Raw genomic sequence first — 20,810 nt, 5'->3', positions numbered from 1 at the left:
GCTGAGGGGAGAGTGATGGGGGATACTGATGGGGAGTTATGCGGATGCTGATGGGGAGTGATGGGGATTCTGAGGATGGAGTGATGGGGATGCTGAGGAGGGAGCGATGAGGGTGCTGATGGGGAGCGATGGGGGTGCTTATGGGGAGCGATGGGGATGCTGAGGAGGGAGTGATGGGGATGCTGAGAAGGGAGTGATGAGGGTGCTGATGGGGAGTGATGGGGATGCTGATGGGGATGCTGATGGGGAGCAATGGGGATGCTGAGGAGGGAGCAATGGGGATGCTGAGGAGGGAGCGATGAGGGTGCTGATGGGGAGCGATGGGGGTGCTGATGGGGAGCGATGGGGATGCTGAGGAGGGAGTGATGGGGATGCTGAGAAGGGAGTGATGAGGGTGCTGATGGGGAGCAATGGGGATGCTGATGGGGAGCAATGGGGGTGCTGATGGGGAGCGATGGGGTTGCTGATGGGGAGCAATGGGGGTGTGATGGGGAGTGATGGGGTGCTGATGGGGAGTGATGAGGATGCTGAGAGGGGAGTGATGGGTATGCTGATGGGGAGCAATGGGGATGCTGAGGAGGGAGCAATGAGGGTGCTGATGGGGAGTTATGAGGATGCTGATTGAGCATGATGGGGATGCTGATAGGGAGTGATGGGGGTGCTGATGGGGAGCAATGGGGGTGCTGATGGGGGGTGATGGGGAGTGATGGGGATTCTGAGGATGGAGTGATGGGGTGTGATGGGGGTACTGATGGAGATGATGGGGATGCTGATGGGGAGCAATGGGAGTGCTGATAGGGAGTGATAAGGTGCTGAGGAGGGAGCAATGGGGATGCTGAGGAGGGAGTGAGTAATGACAGGGACTTGCCTGGGATCAGAAGCATCTGGGCATGCTGTTTCCCTCCCCCAGGATGGAGGAGGGGGCCTCTCTTCTCCTTCTTTTTCTCATAGGACAGTATTTTCTGAAGTTTAGCAATCTACCTGCCATCTTCTCAATTTTTGCCAACTTCCTGTGCCAAATAATGTAATTTACTCAACATATTTTCTTTAAATGCCTTACTTTTCAACATTAAATATCTTAAATGTCTCATTGGAAGACCATAAAATCCATTGTAAAACCCATTAGCTTGATGTACTAATTTTTTCTTAATATACATGAAAATAAATAATGATTAACTTTTTAAAAAGTCCATCCATGTGCCCCCAACTTCACTGGGGAATCAGTGGGACACAGCTCACAGTTTGGAGAATCTGGTCATGGATTATTTCTGCTGCATTTTCCATCCAATTAGCTGGATTTATGGCTCCAAATTCAGCCAGGAACCAGCCCATGATTTTTTTTTCCCATATTCTTTGCAGGGGTCTGTTTGAATCACTGAATTCAGAGTTTCTGCCAATTTTTTCTTGGCTCACTGGTTGGCAGTTTCCTTTTGCAGCTCAGAACCCCAGGAGAAAGGACTTCCATCTTCAGAGTGATCCTTTCTCCTTTAAGCTGCTAAGAGAGCTCCTAGGTCCTGTGTCTTCATTAATTTTAAAAAACACAGTAATGCTGAATTCTGCCTTCTTTCCATTCTACTGGCTGCTGTTCAGAAGTTGAATGAAACTTGGTCTTCATCTAAAGAACTTTGAGGTGGACAGAAAATCCTGCAAGGACGTCCCTGTGGTGGACAAGATCTGGGAGGGCTTGATTCCTTCTCATGGTGACCTGCAGGAAGCTATGCCTTAAGCCAGAGATGGCTTTTTTGATAAGGAAAAATTGATGTGCATTCTAATTAAAATTAAGAAAAAATTAATCTTTAATCCTGGGAGGTCTTGGACTCCATGGGCAGGTTTGATTAAACAAATCTGAACCTTTCTATATTCAGACTCTAGAAAGATCTGAGCCAAGTCATACAAATTCATCTGCGGAGAATGAAAAATAGTGATTCATTGTCCTTGGTTGCCTTTGACGACACATGTTATTTACCATCCCCCTCCCCATCATTCCAGAAAGGAGACATTAGTGATGGCGCCTGGAGATGGCATCTGTGTGATTATGCCACCATGGGCTCCAACGGATGGCTCAGCCACATCCCTTCCTAAGAGCCTGCTGTGGAGCCCCCCAAGGCAGGACCCTCACTCTCCTGTCCTGGAGAGCTCTACCCTACATAGGCAAGGCCAAGTTCGTGGTTCCCATTGTTCCTTCCCCTTGGTTACTTCCCCTTCCCGGAAATATACTAAAATTATCCTCTGTCCTACCTGATAGAGGAATTGTTTTGGGAAGCAGTAGTTTTTGGTTCACCTATCACTTTCATGGCCACATGAAGGTGGGACTTTTCTTCTAGCAAATTGTGGCCTGATTTTGGCAAACCAGAGCGTGCACATCATGAAGCTCAGGGCTTCCATAAGATGTTTTTTTGTAGGGGAGCCCAGGCTCTGTTGCAGTGTCTGGGGCCTGGGTCAGTGGAGGGGGATTCATTAAATGGCTGTGATGCACTTGTCACAACTCTCATGTCAATATTTGTTGTACATTTTGCCACAACACTAAGGTGTACAGTGTTATCCTCAGAGCTGTCCTTTGGCCTCAGCATCACCCAGGGGCACCCCAAAGATGTGGATGCTCCTTAACACCCTGGGGAGAGACATGCTTGGTCTGTGGAGTGTCATTCTGTCACTTCTTCATGGTCCAGGAGACTCTGTGTAACTCTCCAGGGAGAGTTCTGCACGTTTCACCAGAGATCGTCATGTGATGGAAATTCTGAGTGTTGGGACGGTGACTTAGGTAAGGGAGAAAGAATGAATTTAGAAAGGTGTCAATTGTGGTGATGTCCAATTGGCTTATTTGACTTGGGACTTTGGGGGAACTGAATCTGAGAACATAAAGGATTTTGAAGGGCTGGAACCTTGGCAAGATTGGAAGGGATCAATGTCACATTGTAAGCTGACAGCTACTTCCATGTTAAAAAAAAAAATAGAAGATGTGTATTAATCATGTGTGTGTGTGTGTGTGTGTGTGTGTGTGTGCAAGAAACCGTGGTGCTTTTGTTCACAGTGAGGTCTGATGAACCAACTCTATTTTTAGTGGACGCATAGTTGGTTTACAATATGATATTAGTTTCAGGTGTACAACATAGTGATTCAGTATTTTTACAGATTAAACTCCATTAAAAGGTGTTACAAGGTCATGGCTCTAATTCCCTGTGGAACCACCTGTCTGAAGAGACTGCCACAGGTTGATATAATTTTTGTTGGCATTAATGGGTGTGCGACCCCAGAAAAGAGGTTCCAGGTGGGCAGACTGGAGGCTGCATCGGATTCAGGGGTGTGCCTGCGCTTATTTAGTTCACTGCCACCCTGTAAAAATTGGCTAATGACATAGACATCTGTATTTCCAGGTTCTTATGAAACTCACAAGGTCAGGTAGCCCTGGGCCCACACTGCTCCCTGTGACCCTCGACCTGGAAGTGACCAACGGACACCCCTGTGTATCAGCCCCTGCCCCTAGATCAACACAGTCTCCACCCCTCCCTCTCATCTCCCTGATGGAGGCAGAGGGACATCTGTGATTTCTCACTACACTTGTGCTGTTGGTTTTCTGATAGTAGGTTTCAGAGGTAAGGGAGCTATTTCTTGTCCCCTGGTCTCTATAAGTCACAGATGATAGACGTCACTTGTCACTCTGATAGAGAATTCCATGTCTTTCTAGGCATAAGAGGAAAGCTGGAAATTGGATTGTGTTCTGTCAAACAGTGTCTGAGGGGCTGAGAGTCCTTGAGATCAAACCGCAGGAGAAATGATTGAAGGAAACATGAGTGTTGAGCCTGGTGATGAGAAGAAAAGGCCCAGGGAGAGGTGAAGAGGAGGGTATGGCAACTCTTTTGAAGTCTTTCGAGGACCATCCTTTGGAATACAGAGTAAATTTGTGCTTTTTAGATTCCAAGAGTGGAAGTCAAAAGGGAACTACTTGGGCTCAACATAAATAAAAATAATGCAGAGCGAGTGAGTTTTGGGGGTTGGTAAGCTTTCAGACAGGTGATGTCAGTTCAAATGCTGGCTCCATGGGGAGCACCTTTATGAACTAGTAGTAAAGTATCATTCGGAGTATCATTCCTATGGCTTTCCCATCATGAAGTCAGTTGATAATTGACTTTTTCTGAATTTGAAAGACTTTTGTTTCCATCCTCAAAACCTGGAAAGCCTATGTATCCATTTCCTCTTGGTGCTGTAACAAATCAACATGAATTTAGTACTTCAAACAATGCACATTTATTATCTGATAGGATGGGAGGTCAGGACCCTAAAATGGGTTGCTTGGCAGGGCTACCTTGCTTCTGGAAGCTCTAGCAGAAAATCTATTTGTCTTTTCCAGCTCCTGGAGACTGCCTGCGTTTCCTGACTATGGCCCTCTCTTCCAAGTCAACACTGTAGCATCTTCAAATCTCTCTCTCTCTCTCTCTCTCTCTCTGACCACTAGTTCCATCGTCACCTCTGTTTCTCTGACTCTGACCCTCCTGCCTGTCTCTAATAAGGACCTTTAGGCTCACCTGGATAACCCAACTCTGGGCTCCCCACCTCTGGGTCCCAGAACCAGTACCTCCTGTCAGATCAGCAGCAACATTAGGTTAGAAACACAGTGCACAATAAATATAATGTGCTTGAATCATCCAAAACCATCCCCTCCACTCCTGGTCTATGGAAAAATGATTTCCCATGAAGTTGGACCCTGGTGCCAAAAAGGCTGGAGACCATGGACCCAGATACTCCTTTCATCTCAAGGTTCTTTTCTCAGTTACATCTGCAGTCTCTTTGCCACATGTATTAGTTTCCTGGAGCTGCCATAATAGGTTCCCACAAACTCAGTGGCTTGAAACAACATAAATTTGTTCTCTTACAGTTCTGGAGGATGGAAGTCTGAAATCAAGGTGTGGCCAGGGCCTCCCTTCCTCCAGAAGCTCTAGGGAAGGATCCTTCCTGGCCTCTTCCGGCCTCTGGTGGCTCCAAGTGATCCTGGGCTTGTACCCGTATCCCTGCAGTCTCTGCCTCTATCTTCACGTGTCTTGCCCTTGTGTCTCTGTGTGACCTTATTCTCCTGTAAGGGCACTTGTCATTGGATTTAGGGGCCATCCTAATTCAGAATGATCTCGTCTCAAGATCCTTAGGTTAATTATATCTGCAAAGACCCTGTTTCCAGGTACTTCCCTGGTGGTCCAGTGGCTAATACTCCAAGCTCCCAATACAAGGGGCCCCAGGCTCACTTCCCAGTTGGGGAACTAGGTCTGGTATGCTGCAGTGAATATCGAGGCTTCCAGGTGCCTCAGCAAAGACCTGGCACATCAAATAAAATAAATAAAGAAGTATGTTTAAAAGACCCTGTTTCCAAATAAGGTCACATTCATGGTGCCAGGGGCTAGAACATGCATGTATCATTTTGGGGTCACAATTCCACCCCCCACGTAAAGTGACATATTCTGAAAATTAAGATCCGGACAGCTCTGGGGGTCTTTATGCTGCCAGAAAGGCTTCCCAGGTGGTGCAGTGGTAAAGAATCCTCCTGCCAGTGTAGGAGATGCAAGATACACGGGTTCGGTTCCTGGGTCGGGAAGGTCTTCTGGAGGAGGAAATGGCAACCCATTCCAGTATTCTTGCCTGGGAAATCCCATGGACAGAGGAGCCTGGCAGGTTTCAGTCTATGGGGTTGCAAAGAGTCGGATATGATTGAGCAACTGAGCAGCAGCATCATGCTTTCAGAAACAACACATTTTCTGTTCTTTGCTAAGTTTCTTTAAAGGTCTTCAGAGGAAGGAAGAAAAATGCAATTTCCATGTTGTAATTATGATTTAATCTCTGAACGTCTATCTTCCTGACTAAGTGATGGCCTCCTGTTTTCATGTGTCAGTAGTTGTATTGTTTGTCAGCGAGCTGTGGTCTCCAGAACCACAGAAGCCTGGCATACGTCACCAGCAGGCGATGAACTCTTTCACGCTTGGAGAGAAATCAATGTAAACTCACGCTGATCTTGAAGAGGGTACCCTCCAACTTTTGGCTGCAATAATTAAGTTTCCAGCCTTCTGGTATCAGCTGGACTTGCAGTAATGAGATGCTAAAGGCCTCATAAAAGGGAATTAACATTTTAAAGCCTTCTCTGCCCCAGGGAAGGTCTTTATTTCCAAACTTGGTCTGCAAAGGGCAAGGGTAGGCAGCGGATATGCTGTCGAAAATAAAACATAAAGTTTTCTGCTGCTGCTGTGGATTCACTAAGCAGAGCCCAATGTCACCTCTGAGGATGCAGGAAGCTTTGAGAGAGCAGCTGCATTTCTTAGGTTATCAGGTAGCCCCTGCAAAATGCTATGTGACCTGATTTTCTTAAGTGGTTGAATTCACAGAGGCATGAGGTGGCAGGGTGGGCATGTCCTGAACTTGTTCCTTAGAGAGGTGGTATGAATTGATGCCGCTGAACCAGATACATAACGATTCAGGTGGAGGAGATTGGACAGGTGTGGTAGGTAGTGGGATCTGCAGGCCTGGGATGAAATCCTGCATTGGTGAGCTTTGCTTTGTTTTGGTTGCAAGTAATAGAAATTCAGGGCTTCCCAATGCAGAAGACACAGAAGACTCGGGTTCAATCCCTGGGTTGGGAAGATCGCCTGGAGGAGTAAATGGCAACCGTCTCCAGTTATTCTTGCCTGGAGAATCCCATGGACAGAGGAGCCTGGTGGGCTACAATCCATGGGTTTGCAAAGGGTTGGATATGACTGAGCTACTAAACAAAAGCAACAATAGACATGCAAATCCAACTATCTTAAGCCAAAAGGGAGAAATATTAATACATTGACATACAACCAAAGAAGCCATGATGACTTCAGGTGAAGGTGTATCCAGAGATACATCTAGACTTGATTTCCCCCCTTCTCTCCTTTCTACCTTCCTCTGTGCGGTTTTGTGCGTCTTTTCCTATGCTCGTGCTGCTTCCTGGGTCCAGCGACCCTCGCCATTCCCTGTGTCTGGAGAAAGCGCGGTTGTCTTCTGGGCTTGGGTCAGGTGCACCGGTCCTGTGCTGCCACCTTCTTCCTGCTGCTCCGCATCTCCAGCGCACATCCCCCGTCTCATGCTGCAGCCTTCGCCTTCTGTCCCCCGTGTAGACATGTGTGTAGGGACTCGGGGCACTGTGTGTCCTTGGGCAGGTGGCAGGCTTGCCCCTTGAGGGCAGGTCCATGTCTTACTTCTCTTCCTGCCCTGAAGGGTCTGTTAGAAGGAGCAGTGACAACCACCACAGCCCATGGTGACACCATGCCAGACTCTGTTCCCTGATTTTAAACACATTACAGCCTCCAATGTACCTAGCAGCCCCACAGAGTAGGTCCCAATATTATCCCATTTTACAGCCCAGAAAACTGAGGCTGGAGAAGTTTAAGTGTCTAGGTTGTGCATAAATATTAGTCCATTTTGTGTCCAAATGTATGGTGAGGAAAAGTAGATAAACAGTCCCTTCCTACTTCTTCTCATTTAAAGACAGAATTAAAGACAGATGTTTCTGAAAATCCAGATTTTTATGCTTGATGTGACTTTTCAATGTTTGCACATCCTCCAGTTGAAAGAGATAGGCAAATGCATTTTGCCTGGGGTCTGTCATTCTCACCTTCTCCATGTGTCCTGCGCTGTAGAAGCAGGTTCACTAATGAAAGATGGGGCCTGGTCACGGGTGAGAGTGGGGTTGAGGACCTTGTGGGGAACCCATGATGTTGATGAAGTGGGATCAGAGCAGTCTCTCTGCACTGACTTACCTTGGAAGGGTCCTTGTCTGCTGTAGGCTCCAACAAGCTTCCAGAGAAACCCTCAGATGGATCCTAATTTTATCAGGAGATGGAGAGAAATCCTAGAGTGGTTTAAGCCCATTTCTCTCTCTCTCAGTGACACTTGGCAAACATTCCTCCAGAAAACACTGTTCTTCTATTTCTGGGCATGAATTTCCTTCCCTTCACCCATCACCAGGAGCCAGGCAGCTAAGAATAAGTCGTCAGGCAGCTTGGATGTTATTGCCTAATTTTGTCCTTCTTTATGCTGGTAATTTGGACTTTTATTGTTCCATCCTGATGGGAGATGTGTCATATATTTCCTGTTGGCCAGAGGATAGCTATTGCTACATCCCCAACCTTTTGTTCCATCAGCATCACTCTGATTTCAATATTAATTAGATCTTTTGTTCCTTTCTGTCTTTAGCATCTCTAATGAAGAACTAGCATTCTGGAATTGTTTTGGCGTCACGGGGAGAAACCCTGGAATGAGCCAGAGTAGGTCTGTGAGCCTACCGACTTCCTCCCTCAGTAAACACGCCTGCACGCTTCCTTCTCCTCTGCGGGCCACCTCTCACCTCTCCTCTCCATCAAGCCCTGCTGAGGGCAAGGTCCTGGTGGTTCACTGGGGTCTTGGGTCTGTGACTGTATTATCAGTATCAAGTAGGGTTAACTATGGCCCCAGTGCCTCTGTCTCCTGGCACATTTATCCTTGATGTTTTGGAGCTTAGTTTGCAATTTCAGCTCCTACCAGGAGTTTTGATGATGGGCAGAATGTATCAGCTTTATATTCAAATTCATTGAGTTTCCTGGAGAAACTCAAATCATTTAATGCAATATATTTAAAAAATTTATACAATTTTTAAAAGTTACTTTCCATTTACAAAACATTGGCTATATTCTCTGTGTGGTACAATACAGCCTTGTGCCTCTCTTTTTAAAAAATTTTATTTATTTATTTGACTGTGTCAGGTCTTAGTTGGGGCACAAGGGATCTTCCATCTTCATTGCAGGACACTGGATCTTTAGCTGCGACATTGCAAACTCTTAGTTGTGGCATGTGGATTCTAGTTCCCTAACCAGGGATTGAATCCATGCCCCTGCATTGGGAGTACAGAGTCTTAGCCACTGGACCACCAGGGAAGTCTGGAGCCTATCTTATATTAAATAGTTTGTACCTCCCACGCCGCAGCCCTACGTGTCCCTCTTCATGCATTTAAATAAACTTTAGAAGTGATGCACAGAGCATTTAATTATTGTTGCAGAAATGAAGGTCACCCAGTTGGTAAGTGCCAGGGCTGGGGTTTGACCTTGGGCAGCTTGACTCTGAGTCTGGGCTCTCAGCTTCGGCTTTACAGACAGCTTCCCAATTTCAAAAGAACTTAGCCCCATTGGTGGAGAAGGCGATGGCACCCCACTCCAGTACTCTTCCCTGGAAAATCCCATGGATGGAGGAGCCTGGTAGGCTGCAGTCCGTGGGGTCGCGAAGAGTCGGACATGACTGAGTGACTTCACTTTCACTTTTCACTTTTATGCATTGGAGAAGGAAATGGCAACCCACTCCAGTGTTCTTGCCTGGAGAATCCCAGGGATGGGGTCACACAGAGTCGCACACGACTGAAGTGACTTAGCAGTAGCCCCACTGGAGTGGTTCAGTTCAGTTCAGTTCAGTCGCTCAGTCGTGTCTGACTCTTTGTGACTCCGTGAACCGCAGCATGCCAGGCCTCCCTGTCCATCACCAACTCCTGGAGTCCACCCAAGCCCATGTCCATCGAGTCAGTGATGCCATCCAACCATCTCATCCTCTGTCGTCCCCTTCTCTTCCTGCCCTCAATCTTTCCCAGCATCAGGGTCTTTTCCAATGAGTCAGCTCTTCGCATGAGGTGGCCAAAGTATTGGAGTTTCAGCTTCAACATCAGTCCTTCCAATGAACACCCAGGACTGATCTCCTTTAGGGTGGACTGGTTGGATCTCCTTGCAGTCCAAGGGACTCTCAAGAGTCTTCTCCAACACCACAGTTCAAAAGCATCAATTCTTTAGTGCTCAGCTTTCTTTATAGTTCAACTCTCACATCCATACGTGACCACTGGAAAAAACCATAGCCTTGACTAGACAGACCTTTGTTGGCAATGTGATGTCTCTACTTTTTAATATGCTGTCTAGGTTGGTCATAACTTTCCTTCCAAGAAGTAAGTGTCTTTTAATTTCATGGCTGCAATCACCATCTGCAGTGATTTTTGATCCCCCCAAAATAAAGTCAGCCACTGTTTCCACTGTTTCCCCATCTATTTGCCATGAAGTGATGGGACCGGATGCCATGAGCTTAGTTTTCTGAACGGTAAGCTTTAAGCCAACTTTTTCACTCTCCTTTTCCACGTTCAACAAGAGGCTCTTTAGTTCTTTACTTTCTGCCGTAAGGGTCGTGTCATCTGCATATCTGAGGTTATTGATATTTCTCCCAGCAATCTTGATTCCAGCTTGTGCTTCATCCAGCCCAGCGTTTCTCATGATGTACTCTGCATATAAGTTAAATAAGCAGGGTGACAATATACAGCCTCAACGTACTCCTTTTCCTATTTGGAACCAGTCTGTTGTTCCATATCCAGTTCTAACTGTTGCTTCCTGACCTGCATACAGGTTTCTCAAGAGGCAGGTCAGGTGGTCTGGTATTCCCATCTCTTTCAGAATTTTCCACAGTTTATTGTGACCCACACAGTCAAAGGCTTTGGCATAGTCAATAAAGCAGAAATAGATGTTTTTCTGGAACTCTCTTGCTTTTTCGATGATCCAGAGGATGGTGGCAATTTGACCTCTGTTTCCTCTGCCTTTTCTAAAACCAGCTTGAACATCTGGAAGTTCACTGTTCATGTATTGCCTAAGCCTGGCTTGGAGAATTTTGAGCATTACTTTACTAGCATGTGAGATAAGTGTAATTGTGTGGTAGTTTGAGCATTCTTTGGCGTTGCCTTTCTTTGGGATTGGAATGAAACCTGACCTTTTCCAGTCCTGTGGCCACTGCTGAGTTGTCCAAATTTGCTGGCATATTGAGTGCAGCACTTTCACAGCATCATCTTTCAGGATTTGAAATAGCTCAACTGGAATTCCATTACCTCCACTAGCTTTGTTCGTAGTGATGCTTCCTAAGGCCCACTTGACTTCACATTCCAGGATGTCTGGCTCTAAGTGAGTGATCACATCATGGAGTGGTTAGGGTGCTTATTTCAGGAGCAGGGTTCTCCCCTGTACTTTGAGATTATCTGCACATTGACCTTTTTTTATGCAGATCATGAGGTTAAGATTTATCTTCCAAAGATTAAACTGTAGCTTCTTTTTCTCTTAAACATTTCAAATGTGTAGAGGGAAATTTACGTATGTTGGGAACTGGTGAACATAGAAATCCCTGGACTTTCCTGATGGTCCAGTGGCTAAGATTTTGTGCTCCAAATGCAGGGGGGTCCAGGTTTGATCCCTGGTCAGGGAACTAGATCCCATATGCCACATGCCACAATAAAGCTGGAAGATCTCACATGCTACAGTTAAGACCTGGCACAGCCAAATAAATATATAAATATTCATTAAAAAAAAAAAAATCCAACAAGGAAGAGCTAGAACCGACTTTTTCGGCCAAAATCGACTAGTACAGCACAGACTTGATGGGCACGAATGAGAAAAATCTTTGGAGAGTTTCATACATTTTCCCCTGAATATGCAGGTGTCTTGCACGAACAGTTTATTACTGTTTTATTGATGCTTATCCCTAGTCCGAGATGGACTTTGGGAAAGTAACTCTGCCTTTAGCAGTTGGTGGAAATACAAATTCTGTCTCAGCCAGAAACAACGGAATGGGATTTTTCTGGGACTGGATGGTCTGGATTACGTGTGTTTGCTCGCCTGCTCAGTCACTCAGTCATGTCCAACTCTCTGTGACCCCCATGGACTGTAGTCCACCAGACTCTGCTGTCCATGGGATTTCCCAAGCAAGAATACTGGAGCGGTTTGCCATTTCCTACTTGAGGAGATCTTCCTGACTGAGGGATTGAACCCACATCTCTTGCACCTCCTGCACTGGCAGGCGATTCTTTGCCACTGCACCACTTGGGAAACCACTGGAGTATGTGGCCGCCTATTGAACAGATGGACTCTTATCTTATCTCTTCTAATCCATTTTCAAAATCAATGGGCTTTCAGCAGGAAACAATTATTTATATTCTTATACTCAGTGTATTCCTTCTACCTTGCTCTTGGATTAGTTTACCAAGGAAACATTTCAGGTTTAACTTGAAATGTTAAGAGAAAATCTCAGATTTCAAAGCTCTGCTTTTGACTCCTATTTCTCACTGCAGAGTTGCCTTAACCTTCTTAAAGGACCCCTCTTCAAATATTTCAGATATCTTTGACCACTTCTAAAGCTCAGTTTAACAGGCTTTTTTTAAAATGAAAGGCCTCAGCCCAAAGCGATTGCCCTAATGTAGTTATCTTTTAATGCTCCGGACGCCAGAGCAGTTTCCATCATCAAGGATTTCGGCCGTGTCACTTCTCAAGGGATGTGTTCAGAGAGGTGAATGTATCCATGACTTCCTGACATCCTTTGTGTCTGACACTTGATAACTATTTGGGTTACACTCTGATGACTTCTTTTCCTGCGTGCACAGTTGTAGGAAGATTAGTCCGTGGCTGTGTGCTGAGACTGGCTGTGTGTCTGAAGCCCACTCATGGGGACAGTGGATTTCCATGTGGCTTTTTTAAAAAAGAACTTCTTAAATTTTGATTTTATTTGGCTACATCAGGTCTTAGCTGTGGGCCAGGGATCAAACCTGCATCCTCTGGTTTAGAAGGCGAAGTCTTAACTACTGGATCACCAGGGAAGTCCCTCCATGTGCTTTTGACAGCCTTCTTGAGTGACAGAATAGTGGTGAGAATCTTGAAGGATTTTCCACTTTGATACCAGTGCTTGCACTCTGGCCCAGGTTGAGACAGAAGGGACTTTGGTCCAGGACGTTGGGCCAAAGGATTTTGGTTTCATAAATAAGATGTAAATAATATAGAATAAACAGAACGTGTAGTAGGACCCCACTCCCTAGCATGCACCAATCCAGACATCACTAATCCATCCCCCCACTCCTTCCTTCTACAGCCCCAACTTCTTCTTGAGCACAGATCCCTTGAGCAGCCACTATGGAGTGATTTGTAGTGACAAGTGAGACAAACCTATTTCCTACTTCTGATAAAGCCTGTGGGGAAACTTTGCATGCATGTATGCTAAGTCGCTTCAGATGTGTCCAACTGTTTGTGACCCCATAGACTAGCCCACCAGGCTCTTCTGTCCATGGGATTCTCCAGGCAAGAATACTGGAGTGGGTTGCCATGCCCTCCTCCAGGAGATCTTCCAGACCTGGGATCAAACCTGTGTCTCTCATGTCTCCTGCTTTGGCAGGTGGGTTATTTACCACTAGTACCATCTGGAAAGCACCATCTTTGACTCCCTGGCTAATTTGTCTCAGGACCCTCCCCCTGGTGTGCACACACCTCTTAGTCAAGATGGATTTCATTGCAAAGGCATATGGAAGGAAAATAGCAAAACTTACTGTGGTCTGGCATCCCCTGCCTTTTTGACCCTGGGGAGACTTTTTCACACATGTAGCATCTCCCTTGCCCCAAGCATGGAAAATGTATGACCTCTTGATCTCCTAATAGGGTCTGGCTCCTCTCTTTTGTACCCAATGTCTGGTTATCCACCCCACTCCTGTTGTCGTTTCTTGTATAGAAGTGCAGATCTTGAAATGTAGACAAGAGTCCAGTCGTAAAAAGGTAACCTGGAGCCCATTTGTCTCTTACCTCAAGAAATGTAAACAGGGGACTGGTAGTGAGTGTCCAACCTGGAGCCCATCTTTTTCTCAGCCCAGGAGGTGTGAACAGGAGGCGAGTTGTAAATATCTAGCCTGGAGCTTGTCTACCTCCTTCCTCACTATCATTGTATCAGGATGGCCTTAGGCCAAAGGTCATAAAACGATAGTGCGTGCGTGCTCAGTCATGTCTGACTCTTTGTGACCCCGTGGACTGTATCCCTCCAGGCTCCTCTGTCCACGGGATTCTCCCAAGCAAGAATACTGGAGTGGGTTGCCATTTCCTTCTCCAGGGGATCTTCTCAACCCAGAGACCAAACCCGAGTCTCCAGCATTGACAGGTGGATTCTTTAGCACTGAGCTACCTGGGAATCCCATAAAATGATAGGCTTTGAGGCAAATACAGTCCCCAAGACAAGTCTCCACACAGAGCAAAGTACTTTTAAAATGTATTCTTAGATGTCAGCATTCAAACATTAGTAAATTTCACTGAACCCTGGGTCTTCCATTTCTCTTGCAAAGTCAGATCTCTACACACAGCCCTGACATTCCCGCATGGCAGCAGAAGGCTCAGGCGAGTGGGAGCTGACCCTTTTGAGCGGGACTTGGGGTGCTCCCTCGAGTTTTTCACAATCCCCGAGTTCTCTGTCTTTCAGAGAAGACCTCCTTTCCTCGTTTATGTCACTTCCCTGGGCCCAGAGGGATTGGATTTTTGTGTCAACTCCCATCAGCCTCCAGAGGAGCTCCATCATCCCAGGCTAGTCGTGCTGAAAAAAAAGGGTGAATTATATGGATAAACTGAATTCTATTACAAATATCTTAGATAAATAAGTTGTATTAAGTGAGATGTGTTAGATTAGTGTATTAGATGCAAGTGTTGTAATTTATTGCTCACATAGGTAGAGGTTTTCATGAGGCAGAGTCATTTAAGAATAGCTGTAATTTCGTGAAGTATTTTGTTACCAGTCTGGAAATTTTATATCCAGGATTTTAATCAGCCCATGTCACACTGGCAAGGACTCTGAGATGATCAAGGGGATGAATTCCAGGGACTTCTGTGCTACCGAGGCATTGCTGCGCTTCACCGCTCCCTCTGTGACTGGCTCAGCTTGGCTAGGCTCTGAGTCGCCCGTCCCTCTCTGGAAATCTCCTCTGAGAAGTCTGGATACCCAGCTTTTTCTTGGCAGCGCTGAGCCAATCATTTCTTTGCCAGATCTTAGGTTGGGCCTTTCAACCTCCGTCTTTTCCACATTCAGATTTTGGAGGAATTGGTGATGAGGTCATTGTTGGCATTTTCTTTTTCCCTTCCCCTGGAGTCTCAGAGACTTAAAACAAAACAAAAAAAAACCTCTCAACTACTTCTTTTTATACCTTGAGTCCCCAATTCACAGCATGTTTTGATACAAAAGTTTCTCAGGGAAATCTTCAGAAGTACTTTCAAAATCAGTTTGGAAAACACAAACCCTGCAGATTTCTCATTCCCCTGAGAATATGCTTATTCTGCCAAAATGCCTTTCTTTTATGTGACTAATTGCTGTGCAATCCCCAGACACCTAAGCTTGTGACTCCAGCCTCTGTGCCAATGGAACCTCATTCAGCGTGCTTCTCCCCACCAGGTTCAGTGTCTGCTGTCCGAGCTGGTACAGGAGGCTGCGCAGCACCATATGCTGGGCTCTCACCAGATAAACAGCTCTTCATCCCTCGCAGGCCACCGTTTGATGCATAGGAAGCGCTTGGATCTTTTCCTAAACTCACAAGCGTTGGTGGTGCTTTGAAAAAATCTCCCAATGTCGAGGGCTACAAAGCTAAAATGAAAACATTCCCCAGAGAAGCGTATGCTAAACTTTACAACAAACCGTAATCTTGGGCCTGATTTGCTGGTGTGGTTTTGATAAGGGGCATAGTTTTGGAAGCATTTGTCTGTCGAGGTAGAATCAAACCTTGTCAAATATGCTTCAGATGGGGATTTTTTTTCTTCTAGTGGAAAAGAGCCAGAATTTTGTTACTTCTTCATGGAAGCGGCCTGACGAGCAGAATGCAGTCATGGAGTGGTGATGCTTGACTGATGAGGGGGAACATGAAATTGGATGGAAGCGGTTGTCAGCTTTAAAAAAAATGCATGAAATAAAAAGTCCCAAGTTAAGTTTTATTTGGGGCAAAATGAGGGCTGTAGCCTGGGAGATAGCACCTTAGATAGCTCTGAGAAACTGCTCCAAAGAGGCGGGGTACGGGGGGAGGTCAAATCACCAGTGTGATTAGGGGGTATACATGCAATCAAACACACATTTTTTAAGGAAGGTTGCAGCTAGTCATGAGGAACTGCCGTCACCATGAAAGATTCTAGTGCTTTTCTAGACATGAGGAGGTACAAGAATTGGGCTCATAAAATTGGCTCCTGAAAAATATCTAACTATCAGACCTGTCCTGCCAGTTTTCCCCCAAAATAGAGTGCCTCATTTCTGCTCTCCACCCTGAACTCCTTTCAGGGGGTGTTGAATATTGGCAACAGCACGATTTAATACTTGTAGAGGTGGATAGCAGGCTTCCCAGGTGATGCTAGTGGTAAAAGAACCTGCCTGCCAATGCAGGAGACATAAGAAACTTGGGTTTGATCCCAGGGTCAGGAAGATCCCCTGGAGGAGGGCATGGCAACCCACTCCAGTATTCTTGCCTGGAGAATCCCATGGACAGAGGAACCTAGTGGGCACAGGGTTGCACAGAGTCAGATGTGACTGAAGCGACTTAGCAAGCTCACACAGAGGTGGATGGCACACGCCATTGGCAAGTGCCAGTTTGTAGTTGACAGGGCATCAGTGGGTCTGCAGCGGAGGAGTGTCCCGGGCATCTCAGATGAAGGTGAGCTGAAGGTCGGTGAACCTGAGGCAACCAGCGAGGCCTGAGCATCTTGTAAACACCGTGCAAATCTTGCTGCCCTAACAGTCGCTGTTGTTGACACAGGCACCTCTCTTCTGCACTCAGGCCTTCGCAAGGGCAGGGACTCAGGTCTGCTTGTGTCCTCAGAGCCCTGTTTGGACTTCAGCGCGCATCATCACTGAGTTTTAACCTCAGGCTCTCTGCGAGCTCTCTGTGCCTTTGAGATGGATCCTCATCCTCCACAGGCTGCAGAGTTGCATTCTCTGAGGTCTCTGTAGCACCAAGACTTTAAGATTCTATAAGGAGGAGTGCGTTTCGGATGAGCTGGGAAGGGAAAGGTGTGAAATGGTCTCCATTTTGCCCACACTGGCCCTGAGATCTGTCCTTGCTGGGAGGACTGGATAATCAGTCAGTTCTGGGCTGGGCGCTGGGCACATTGCTTTGGAGGGGTGAAGAACTGACATGTCCCAGCCGTGATCTGACTAGGAAAATGAGATTGATCTGCATGAAAAGAGGATTAATGAGAATAAATGAGTCTGAGAGCAAAGCCTCATGATCAGACCTTGACAGTGAATGAGGGAGTCTCCTTAGAGTGGAGGCTTTCAGTGTGGTGCTGGACATGATGGATGGATGGGGAGAGGCTCACAAGACCTGCCCGTTACTGTTGTTGTGATATGAGCAGATATGAGCAGAGCACTCCATCTCTCACTTATTCTGCGCAGTTCCTGTGCATCGACAAGGTACTGGGCCCTGTGCCATGAGCCTGGGCTGCAGAGACTTGAGTAAAGCAGCATGCTTGTCCTCAAAAGACTTGCCTTATGATTTCAGAGGCAGAGAAGTAAGCACTCATATATTAACTCATAGTCTATGAACGTACATATGTGGACAGACAGAAGGCTGCTTGAGTCAGGATCCATGGACTTGTCTCCTGGAAATCTTCATGAGAGTAATTTGACTTTGCATATTCATTTTTTTGGCCCTAGTGGTAAAGAACCCACCTGCCAATGCAGGAGACATAAGAGATGTGGGTTCAATCTTTGGGTCAGGAAGATCCCTTGGAGAAGGAAATGGAAATCCACTCCAGTATTCTTGTATTTACAAGGGAACCTGGCAGGCTATATTGTCCATAGGGTCACAGAGTCAGACACAACTGAAGCGACTTAGCACCCTTTCATTTTTTATAAATAGTCCACAGAATGATGTATAAGCAACATGCACCATTGGCACTGGGCTGCTACATGGTTTCAGTTCTGATGCTTGGTTTTGTTTTTTGGTGGTGGTGGTAGGGTTGCTGCACCACGTGGCTTGTGGGATCTCAGTTCCCCACCCAGGGTCTGAACCCAGGCCCCTGGGCAGTAAAAGCAGCGAGTCCTAACCACCTGACCACCAGGGAATTCCAGTTCTGATGTTTGGCTTTGTGTTCATGATTGTACAATGGGCCCAAAGGACATGGAGCTGTAGCACATGAATAGTTTAACTCCTGAGAATTCAATTTCATGTTGGAATTCTCCAGGCAAGAATACTGGAGTGGGTTGCCATTCCCTTCTCCAGGGGATCTTCCCAACCCAGGGATTGAACCAGGGTGTCCTGCATCACAGGCAGATTCTTTACCATCTGAGCCACCGGGGAAGCCCCACAATTATATGCATTTGGCCCCAAATAACATTGTGTGCTTACCTTCCCAGGTATCCATATACACATATATGGGTAGAAATTGTGCATCTTTTAATCTGATTACCTTCATTACTCTGCCTGGTCATGTATTCATCACTATATATTGGCATAACCTGTGGGGCACACGAGCACAATGGTATGGGTCTCCACATCTTCCAGAGATGTGTGATGCCTTCTTCTGGTGGCTGAGCAAATCACTGGTGATGGTGTCATTGACCTCTGGCCTTCAGGAAGATATTAGGGACTGAATTATGGCCACTGAGAAACCCTTGGCTAATGAAATGTTATAAGAACTGGAGAATACATTTATAAAAAGTGTAGGTGATAATAGTACACAGAGAGAACCAACACATTATAAATTGCTCAAGAGTTCTGGGCAGAGAGTTACATATGCATATACTGCCCATCTGTGCAATTATATGCTATACACATACACACACACACACACACACGTGTGTGTGTGTGTGTATCTCATATGCATACATGTTACTATGCATATTCTTTATATTAAAAATGATAAATTCTGTGCCTAGTGATTGAAAATAGGGATTTTATTGTGTGATACTGGTTAGTTGCAAATTTTGCTTCAGTTAACTTTAAAACCCAACTACCATTTGTGTGAGTCATTAAGAAAAGAATGAGGTATTTTATAGGCAAATGCTCTATTTGTGCCAGGCAAAGGCCAATTGATAAAACAGATGAAGGAGCAGAAACTCAGATTAAGTTACCTGTTCAGAGTCACACAGTGCTGTTAAGCCCAATTCAGTAATGTTCTAGGGGAAAAAAAGATGATCAAGATGGTATGTTTACTTATTGAAGAGAAGGGATAGACAGCTATGATTCAGAGAAGTGGATGCCTCTGACCAAGGAAAGTCTAGCATAGTCTGGGGAAACCCTCGGGACAGGAGCACTGTTATGTCCTAGAGCAGCAGTCCCCAACCTTTTTGGCACCAGGGACCAGTTTTGTGGAAGACAATTTTTCCACAAACTAGAGGGTGGGGGAAAGATTGAAGGTGGGAGGAGAAAGAAACGACAGAGGATGAGATGGTTGGATGGCATCACCGACTCAATGGACATGAGTTTGAGTAAACTCTGGGAGTTGGTGATGGACAGGGAGGCCTGGTGTGCTGCAGTCCATGGGGTCGCAAAGAGTCGGACACGACTGAGCGACTGAACTGAACTGAACTGAGGGGGTGGGGAGAGATGGTTTCAGGGTGATTCAAGCACATCATGTTTATTGTGCACTTTATTTCTATTATCACTTCATCAGCTCCACCTCAGATCATCAGGCATTAGATCCCAACAGTTGCAAACCCCATCCTAGAGCTTTCTTCTTTCTGAAAAAAAAGTTTGGTTTTTTTTTTTTTTAATGGTCGCACTGTGGGATCTTAGTTCCTAGGTGGCACTAGTGGTTAAGAACCTGCCTGCCAATGCAGGAGACTTGACAGTTTTGGTCCCTGGGTCGGGAAGATCTCTTGGAGAAGGAAATGGCAATCCACTCCAGTATTCTTCCCTGGAAATTTCCATGGACAGAGGAGCCCGGTGGGCTACAGTCCATGGGGTCACAAAGAGTTGGACAGAACTAAGCCGGAGCATGAAGTTCCCCAACCAGAGATTGAACCTGGGCCCTCAGCAATGAGAGCATGAAGTTCTAACCACTGGACTGCGAGGGAATTCCCTGTTCTAAAGCATCTTATTGGATAAACTTTAATGAGGTAACGTAGTCGTCACAAGCACATAGCTCTTTGCAAGAGTCTTGATGCAGGCCTCTTTTTAGTAAAGCAGCTTAAATTTAACTCAAACTGATTACTTTAGCTACAACAGAATCCCCTAAGGGCTCTGAATGGCAGTCTTGATTACACTTTGGCCTGAAGGCTAAGACTTTGGCCTTGTAGCGGAAACAGGAAATGGGAGTGTGGCTGCGGTTCCCCTCCTGAGCCAAAGACAGTTCCCCTCCTGAGCCAAACACGCAAGTGTTGCCCCGGGGCCACTGCTGGCTTTTCCCTAAGCAGCTGGTGGACTTCACAGAGCAAGCCAGTGGGTACAAGCTCCAGTGTATTCACAGGCTATTAAAGTTCAACCCTCTCACATGAGCCCCTACCGGGCCTTTCTTAAGTCATTACAATTTGTCACTTGGATTCTTTTTTCTAGCTTATATGGCATCTAGCAGAGTCTGCCCTGGGGAAGCAAACACTTCATTTCTCTTTCTCCCTGTGGGCATGTGTCTTTCTCTAGATTCCAGGTTAGTTTGTAGCCCTGCATTAGCAGTTCTCTAATGTGTTTGAGAAAAGTTTCTGTTTTTTATAAGATTTTTTTTTATGTGGACCATTTTTAAAGTCTTTATTGAATTTGTTGCAATACTGTTTCTGTTTTATGTTCTAGTTTTTTGGCCCAGAGGCATGTAGAGTCTTAGCTCCCTGACCAGAGATGGAACCCGTACCACCTGCATTGGAAAGCACAGTTTTAACCACCAACCGCCAAGAAAAGTTTTTAATTTGCAGGGTGGGAGAAGTGCTCTTTTCAGCTGACTACATCTCTGAACTGAAACTGGAATGTGGCTGACATGATTTTGTCTTTGATTTTTATCAAGCAGAGGATAAGCCAGGCTCCTTATTCTTGATTCTTTAAGTAATTCTTTAAGTGAAAGCTA

The 20,810-nt window shown here is 45.9% G+C and overlaps 1 protein-coding gene across 8 annotated transcripts in view; it reads left to right on the top strand.

Annotated features, from left to right (window-relative positions):
* Nucleotides 1-20,810, top strand: part of LOC110131117 (transmembrane protein 132B) — a 378,266-nt gene that overhangs the window by 341,860 nt on the left and 15,596 nt on the right. The gene's annotated exons all lie outside the window — the stretch shown is intronic.

The sequence above is a fragment of the Odocoileus virginianus genome, chromosome 12, assembly GCF_023699985.2.
Source record: "Odocoileus virginianus isolate 20LAN1187 ecotype Illinois chromosome 12, Ovbor_1.2, whole genome shotgun sequence".
NCBI lineage: Eukaryota > Metazoa > Chordata > Mammalia > Artiodactyla > Cervidae > Odocoileus > Odocoileus virginianus.
Note: the sequence above shows the minus strand (reverse complement) of the source record. Positions and strands in the feature narration are given on the sequence as shown.